Raw genomic sequence first — 9402 nt, 5'->3', positions numbered from 1 at the left:
TTTTTGGTTCAAAACGTGACAAAAACGTCATACTATACTATGTAGTACGTCATACTATACTGTCTTCAAAATGTGACCATTTTTGGAGAAAAAAAAATTGGTCCAAAATTTGACAAAAACGACATACTATACTATGTCGTCCAAAATCTGACAATTTTTTTGAAAACCCTTTTTTTGGTTCAAAACGTGACAAAAACGTCATACTATACTATCTAGTACGTCATACTATACTATGTCTCCAAAATGTGACCATTTTTGGAGAAAAAAAAATTGGTCCAAAATTTGACAAAAACGACATACTATACTATGTCGTCCAAAATCTGACAATTTTTTTGAAAACCCTTTTTTTGGTCCAAAACGTGACAAAAACGTCATACTATACTATTTAGTACGTCATACTATACTATGTCTTCAAAATGTGACCATTTTTGGAGAAAAAAAAATTGGTCCAAAATTTGACAAAAACGACATACTATACTATGTCGTGCAAAATCTGACAATTTTTTTGAAAACCCTTTTTTTGGTTCAGAACGTGACAAAAATGTCATACTATACTATGTCGTACGTCATACTATACTATGTCTCCAAAATGTGACCATTTTTGGAGAAAAAAAAATTGGTCCAAAATTTGACAAAAACGACATACTATACGATGTCGTCCAAAATCTGACAACTTTTTTGAAAACCCTTTTTTTGGTTCAAAACGTGACAAAAATGTCAAACTATACTATGTAGTACGTCATACTATACTATGTCTCCAAAATGTGACCATTTTTGGAGAAAAAAAATTGGTCCTAAATTTGACAAAAACGACATACTATACTATGTCGTCCAAAATCTGACAATTTTTTTGTAAAACCCTTTTTTTGGTCCGAAACGTGACAAAAACGTCATACTATACTATGTAGTACATCATACTATACTATGTCTCCAAAATGTGACCATTTTTGGAGAAAAAAAATTGGTCCAAAATTTGACAAAAACGACATACTATACTATGTCGTCCAAAATCTGACAATTTTTTTGTAAAACCCTTTTTTTGGTCCGAAACGTGACAAAAACGTCATACTATACTATGTAGTACGTCATACTATACTATGTCGTCCAAAATCTGACAATTTTTTTGAAAACCCTTTTTTTGGTTCAAAACGTGATAAAAACGTCAAACTATACTATGTAGTATGTCATACTATACTATGTCTCCAAAATGTGACCATTTTTGGAGAAAAAAAAATTGGTCCAAAATTTGACAAAAACGACATACTATACTATGTCGTCCAAAATCTGACAACTTTTTTGAAAACCCTTTTTTTGGTTCAAAACGTGACAAAAATGTCAAACTATACTATGTAGTACGTCATACTATACTATGTCTCCAAAATGTGACCATTTTTGGAGAAAAAAAAATTGGTCCAAAATTTGACAAAAACGACATACTATACTATGTCGTCCAAAATCTGACAATTTTTTTGTAAAACCCTTTTTTTGGAACGAAACGTGACAAAAACGTCATACTATACTATGTAGTACATCATACTATACTATGTCTCCAAAATGTGACCATTTTTGGAGAAAAAAAAATTGGTCCAAAATTTGACAAAAACTACATACTATACTATGTCGTCCAAAATCTGACCATTTTTTTGAAAACCCTTTTTTTGGTCCAAAACTTGACAAAAACGTCATACTATACTATGTAGTACGTCATACTATACTATGTCTCCAAAATGTGACCATTTTTGGAGAAAAAAAAAATTTGTTCCAAAATTTGACAAAAACGACATACTATACTATGTCGTCCAAAATCTGACAATTTTTTTGAAAACCCTTTTTTGGTTCAAAACGTGACAAAAACGTCATACTATACTATGTCTCCAAAATGTGACCATTTTTGGAGAAAAAAAAATTGGTCAAAAATTTGACAAAAACGACATACTATACTATGTCGTCCAAAATCTGACAATTTTTTTGAAAACCCTTTTTTTGGTCAAAAACGTGACAAAAACGTCATACTATACTATGTAGTACATCATACTATACTATGTCTCCAAAATGTGACCATTTTTGGAGAAAAAAAAATTGGTCCAAAATTTGACAAAAACGACATACTATACTATGTCGTCCAAAATCTGACAACTTTTTTGAAAACCCTTTTTTTGGTTCAAAACCTGACAAAAATGTCAAACTATACTATGTAGTACGTCATACTATACTATGTCTCCAAAATGTGACCATTTTTGGAGAAAAAAAAATTGGTCCAAAATTTGACAAAAACGACATACTATACTATGTCGTCCAGAATCTGACAATTTTTTTGAAAACCCTTTTTTTGGTTCAAAACGTAACAAAAACGTCATACTATACTATGTAGTACGTCATACTATACTATGTCTCCAAAATGTCACCATTTTTGGAGAAAAAAAAATTGGTCCAAAATTTGACAAAAACGACATACTATACTATGTCGTCCAAAATCTGACAATTTTTTTGAAAACCCTTTTTTTGGTCAAAAACGTGACAAAAACGTCATACTATACTATGTAGTACGTCATACTATACTATGTCTCCAAAATGTGACCATTTTTGGAGAAAAAAAAATTGGTCCAAAATTTGACAAAAACGACATACTATACTATGTCGTCCAAAATCTGAAATTTTTTTGAAAACCCTTTTTTTGGTCCAACACTTGACAAAAACGTCATACTATACTATGTTGTACGTCACACTATACTATGTCGTCCAAAATGTGACCATTTTTGGAGAAAAAAAACATTGGTCCAAAATTTGACAAAAACGACATACTATACTATGTCGTCCAAAATCTGAAATTTTTTTTGAAAACCCTTTTTTTGATTCAAAACGTGACAAAAACGTCATACTATACTATGTAGTACGTCATACTATACTATGTCTACAAAATGTGACCATTTTTGGAGGAAAAAAAATTGGTCCAAAATTTGACAAAAACGACATACTATACTATGTCGTCCAAAATCTGATCATTTTATTGTAAAACCCTTTTTTTGGTCCGAAACGTGACAAAAACGTCATACTATACTATGTAGTACATCATACTATACTATGTCTCCAAAATGTGACCATTTTTGGAGAAAAAAAAATTGGTCCAAAATTTGACAAAAACTACATACTATACTATGTCGTCCAAAATCTGACCATTTTTTTGAAAAACCTTTTTTTGGTCCAAAACTTGACAAAAACGTCATACTATACTATGTAGTACGTCATACTATACTATGTCTCCAAAATGTGACCATTTTTGGAGAAAAAAAAATTGGTCCAAAATTTGACAAAAACGACATACTATACTATGTCGTCCAAAATCTGACCATTTTTTTGAAAACCCTTTTTTTGGTTCAAAACGTGACAAAAACGTCATACTATACTATGTAGTACGTCATACTATACTATGTCTCCAAAATGTGACCATTTTTGGAGAAAAAAAAAAATTGGTCCAAAATTTGACAAAAACGACATACTATACTATATCTCCAAAATCTGACAACTTTTTTGAAAACCCTTTTTTTGGTTCAAAACCTGACGAAAATGTCAAACTATACTATGTAGTACGTCATACTATACTATGTCTCTAAAATGTGACCATTTTTGGAGAAAAAAAAATTGGTCCAAAATTTGACAAAAACGACATACTATACTATGTCGTCCAAAATCTGACAATTTTTTTGAAAACCCTGTTTTTGGTCCAAAACGTGACAAAAACGTCATACTATACTATGTAGTACGTCATACTATACTGTCTCCAAAATGTGACCATTTTTGGAGAAAAAAAAATTGGTCCAAAATTTGACAAAAACGACATACTATATATACTATGTCGTCCAAAATCGGACAATTTTTTTGTAAAACCCTTTTTTTGGTCCGAAACGTGACAAAAACGTCATACTATACTATGTAGTACATCATACTATACTATGTCTCCAAAATGTGACCATTTTTGGAGAAAAAAAAATTGGTCCAAAATTTGACAAAAACGACATACTATACTGTGTCGTCCAAAATCTGACCATTTTTTTGAAAACCCTTTTTTTGGTCCAAAACTTGACAAAAACGTCATACTATACTATGTAGTACGTCATACTATACTATGTCTCCAAAATGTAACCATTTTTGGAGAAAAAAAAATTGGTCCAAAATTTGACAAAAACGACATACTATGTCGTCCAAAATCTGACAATTTTTTGGAAAACCCTTTTTTTGGTTCAAAACATGACAAAAACGTCATGCTATACTATGTAGTACGTCATACTATACTATGTCTCCAAAATGTGACCATTTTTGGAGAAAAAAAAATTGGTCCAAAATTTGACAAAAACGACATACTATGTCGTCCAAAATCTGACAATTTTTTTGAAAACCCTTTTTTTGGTTCAAAACGTGACAAAAACTTCATACTATACTATGTAGTATGTCATACTATACTATGTCTCCAAAATGTGACAATTTTTGGAGGAAAAAAAATTGGTCCAAAATTTGACAAAAACGACATACTATACTATGTCGTCCAAAATCTGACAATTTTTTTGAAAACCCTTTTTTCGTTTCAAAATGTGACAAAAACGTCATACCATACTATGTAGTACGTCATACTATACTATGTCTCCAAAATGTGACCATTTTTGGAGAAAAAAAAATTGGTCCAAAATTTGACAAAAACGACATACTATACTATGTCGTCCAAAATCTGACAATTTTTTTGAAAACCCTTTTTTTGGTTCAAAACGTGACAAAAACGTCATACTATACTATGTAGTACGTCATACTATACTATGTCTCCAAAATATGACCATTTTTGGAGAAAAAAAAATTGGTCAAAAATTTGACAAAAACGACATACTATACTATGTCGTCCAAAATCTGACAATTTTTTTGAAAACCCTTTTTTTGGTTCAAAACGTAACAAAAACGTCATACTATACTATGTAGTACGTCATACTATACTATGTCTCCAAAATGTGACCATTTTTGGAGAAAAAACAAATTGGTCCAAAATTTGACAAAAACGACATACTATACTATGTCGTCCAAAATCTGACAACTTTTTTGAAAATCCTTTTTTTGGTTCAAAACGTGACAAAAATGTCAAACTATACTATGTAGTACATCATACTATACTATGTCTCCAAAATGTGACCATTTTTGGAGAAAAAAAAATTGGTCCAAAATTTGACAAAAACGACATACTATACTATGTCGTCCAAAATCTGACAATTTTTTGTAAAACCCTTTTTTTGGTCCGAAACGTGACAAAAACGTCATACTATACTATGTCGTCCAAAATCTGACAACTTTTTTGAAAACCCTTTTTTTGGTTCAAAACGTGACAAAAATGTCAAACTATACTATGTAGTACGTCATACTATACTATGTCTCCAAAATGTGACCATTTTTGGAGAAATAAAAAATGGTCCAAAATTTGACAAAAACGACATACTATACTATGTCGTCCAAAATCGGACAATTTTTTTGAAAACCCTTTTTTTGGTTCAAAATGTGACAAAAACGTCATACTATACTATGTAGTACTTCATACTATACTATGTCTCCAAAATGTGACCATTTTTGGAGAAAAAAAAATTGGTCCAAAATTTGACAAAAACGACATACTATGTCGTCCAAAATCTGACAATTTTTTTGAAAACCCTTTTTTTGGTTCAAAACGTGACAAAAACGTCATACTATACTATGTAGTACGTCATACTATACTATGTCTCCAAAATGTGACCATTTTTGGAGAAAAAAAGAATTGGTCCAAAATTTGACAAAAACGACATACTATACTATGTCGTCCAAAATCTGACAAGTTTTTTTGAAAACCCTTTTTTTGGTTCAAAACGTGACAAAAACGTCATACTATACTATGTAGTACGTCATACTATACTATGTCTCCAAAATGTGACCATTTTTGGAGAAAAAAAAATTGGTCCAAAATTTGATAAAAACGACATACTATACTATGTCTTCCAAAATCTGACAATTTTTTTGAAAACCCTTTTTTTGGTTCAAAACGTGACAAAAACGTCATACTATACTATGTAGTACGTCATACTATACTATGTCTCCAAACTGTGACCATTTTTGGAGAAAAAAAAATTGGTCCAAAATTTGACAAAAACGACATACTATACTATGTCGTCCAAAATCTGACAATTTTTTTGAAAACCCTTTTTTTGGTTCAAAACGTGACAAAAACGTCATACTATACTATGTAGTACGTCATACTATACTATGTCTCCAAAATGTGACCATTTTTGGAGGAAAAAAAATTGGTCCAAAATTTGACAAAAACGACTATGTTTTTAACATATACTATGTTGTCCAAAATCTGACAATTTTTTTGAAAACCCTCTTTTTGGTTCAAAACGTGACAAAAACGTCATACTATACTATGTAGTACGTCATACTATACTATGTCTCCAAAATGTGACCATTTTTGGAGAAAAAAAAATTGGTCCAAAATTTGACAAAAACGACATACTATACTATGTCGTCCAAAATCTGACAATTTTTTTGAAAACTCTTTTTTTGGTTCAAAACATGACAAAAACGTCATACTATACTATGTAGTACGTCATACTATACTATGTCTCCAAAATGTGACCATTTTTGGAGAAAAAAAAAATTGTTCCAAAATTTGACAAAAACAACATACTATGTCGTCCAAAATCTGACAATTTTTTTGAAAACCCTTTTTTTGGTTCAAAACGTGACAAAAACGTCATACTATACTATGTAGTACGTCATACTATACTATGTCTCCAAAATGTGACCATTTTTGGAGAAAAAAAGAATTGGTCCAAAATTTGACAAAAACGACATACTATACTATGTCGTCCAAAATCTGACAATTTTTTTGAAAACCCTTTTTTTGGTTCAAAACGTGACAAAAACGTCATACTATACTATGTAGTACGTCATACTATACTATGTCTCCAAAATGTGACCATTTTTGGAGAAAAAAAAATTGGTCCAAAATTTAATAAAAACGACATACTATACTATGTCTTCCAAAATCTGACAATTTTTTTGAAAACCCTTTTTTTGGTTCAAAACGTGACAAAAACGTCATACTATACTATGTAGTACGTCATACTATACTATGTCTCCAAACTGTGACCATTTTTGGAGAAAAAAAAATTGGTCCAAAATTTGACAAAAACGACATACTATACTATGTCGTCCAAAATCTGACAATTTTTTTGAAAACCCTTTTTTTGGTTCAAAACGTGACAAAAACGTCATACTATACTATGTAGTACGTCATACTATACTATGTCTCCAAAATGTGACCATTTTTGGAGGAAAAAAAATTGGTCCAAAATTTGGCAAAAACGACTATGTTTTTAACATATACTATGTTGTCCAAAATCTGACAATTTTTTTGAAAACCCTCTTTTTGGTTCAAAACGTGACAAAAACGTCATACTATACTATGTAGTACGTCATACTATACTATGTCTCCAAAATGTGACCATTTTTGGAGAAAAAAAAATTGGTCCAAAATTTGTCAAAAACGACATACTATGTCGTCCAAAATCTGACAATTTTTTTGAAAACCCTTTTTTTGGTTCAAAACGTGACAAAAACGTCATACTATACTATGTAGTACGTCATACTATACTATGTCTCCAAAATGTGACCATTTTTGGAGAAAAAAAGAATTGGTCCAAAATTTGACAAAAACGACATACTATACTATGTCGTCCAAAATCTGACAATTTTTTTGAAAACCCTTTTTTTGGTTCAAAACGTGACAAAAACGTCATACTATACTATGTAGTACGTCATACTATACTATGTCTCCAAAATGTGACCATTTTTGGAGAAAAAAAAATTGGTCCAAAATTTGATAAAAACGACATACTATACTATGTCTTCCAAAATCTGACAATTTTTTTGAAAACCCTTTTTTTGGTTCAAAACGTGACAAAAACGTCATACTATACTATGTAGTACGTCATACTATACTATGTCTCCAAACTGTGACCATTTTTGGAGAAAAAAAAATTGGTCCAAAATTTGACAAAAACGACATACTATACTATGTCGTCCAAAATCTGACAATTTTTTTGAAAACCCTTTTTTTGGTTCAAAACGTGACAAAAACGTCATACTATACTATGTAGTACGTCATACTATACTATGTCGTCCAAAATGTGATCATTTTTGGAGGAAAAAAAATTGGTCCAAAATTTGACAAAAACGACTATGTTTTTAACATATACTATGTTGTCCAAAATCTGACAATTTTTTTGAAAACCCTCTTTTTGGTTCAAAACGTGACAAAAACGTCATACTATACTATGTCTCCAAAATGTGACCATTTTTGGAGAAAAAAAAAATTGGTCCAAAATTTGACAAAAACAACATACTATACTATGTCGTCCAAAACCTGACCATTTTTTTGAAAAACCTTTTTTTGGTCCAAAACATGACAAAAACGTCATACTATACTATGCAGTACGTCATACTATACTATGTCGTCCAAAATGTGACCATTTTTTGAAAAAAGAAGTGGTCCAAAATTTGACAAAAACGACATACTATACTATGTCGTCCAAAATCTGACCATATTTTTGAAAAACCTTCTTTTGGTCCAAAACATGACAAAAACGTCATACTATACTATGTAGTACGTCATACTATACTATGTCGTCCAAAATGTGACAATTTTTTGAAAAAAAGAAATTGGTCCAAAATTTCACCAAAACGACATACTATACTATGTCGTCCAAAATCTGACAATTTTTTTGAAAAACCTTTTTATGGTCCAAAACTTGACAAAAACGTCATACTATACTATGTAGTACGTCATACCATACTATGTCGTCCAAAATGTGACAATTTTTTGAAAAAAAAATTGGTCCCAAATTTGACAAAAACGACCTACTATACTATATCGTCCAAAATATGACCATTTTTTGAAAAACCTTTTTTTGGTCCAAAACTTGACAAAAACGTCATACTATACTATGTAGTACGTCATACTATACTATGTCGTCCAAAATGTGACAATTTTTTGCAAAAAATAATTGGTCCACAATTTGACAAATTGACATACTATACTATGTAGTACGTCATACTATACTATGTCGTCAAAATCTGACCATTTTTTGGAAAAAAACTTTTTTTGGTCCAAAAATTTACAAAAACGTCACATTATACTATGTAGTGCGTCATACTATACTATGTCGTCCAAAATGTGACCATTTTTTGCATAAAAAATTTGGTCCAAAATTTGACAAAAACGACATACTATACTGTGTCGTCCAAAATGTGACCATTTTTTGAAAAAACTTTTTTTGGTCTAAAACTTGACAAAAACGTCATACTATACTATGTAGTACGTTATACTATACTATGTCG

Source organism: Microchirus variegatus (assembly GCF_963457635.1).
Source record: "Microchirus variegatus genome assembly, chromosome: 23".
NCBI classification, from domain to species: Eukaryota; Metazoa; Chordata; class Actinopteri; order Pleuronectiformes; family Soleidae; genus Microchirus; species Microchirus variegatus.
Note: the sequence above shows the minus strand (reverse complement) of the source record.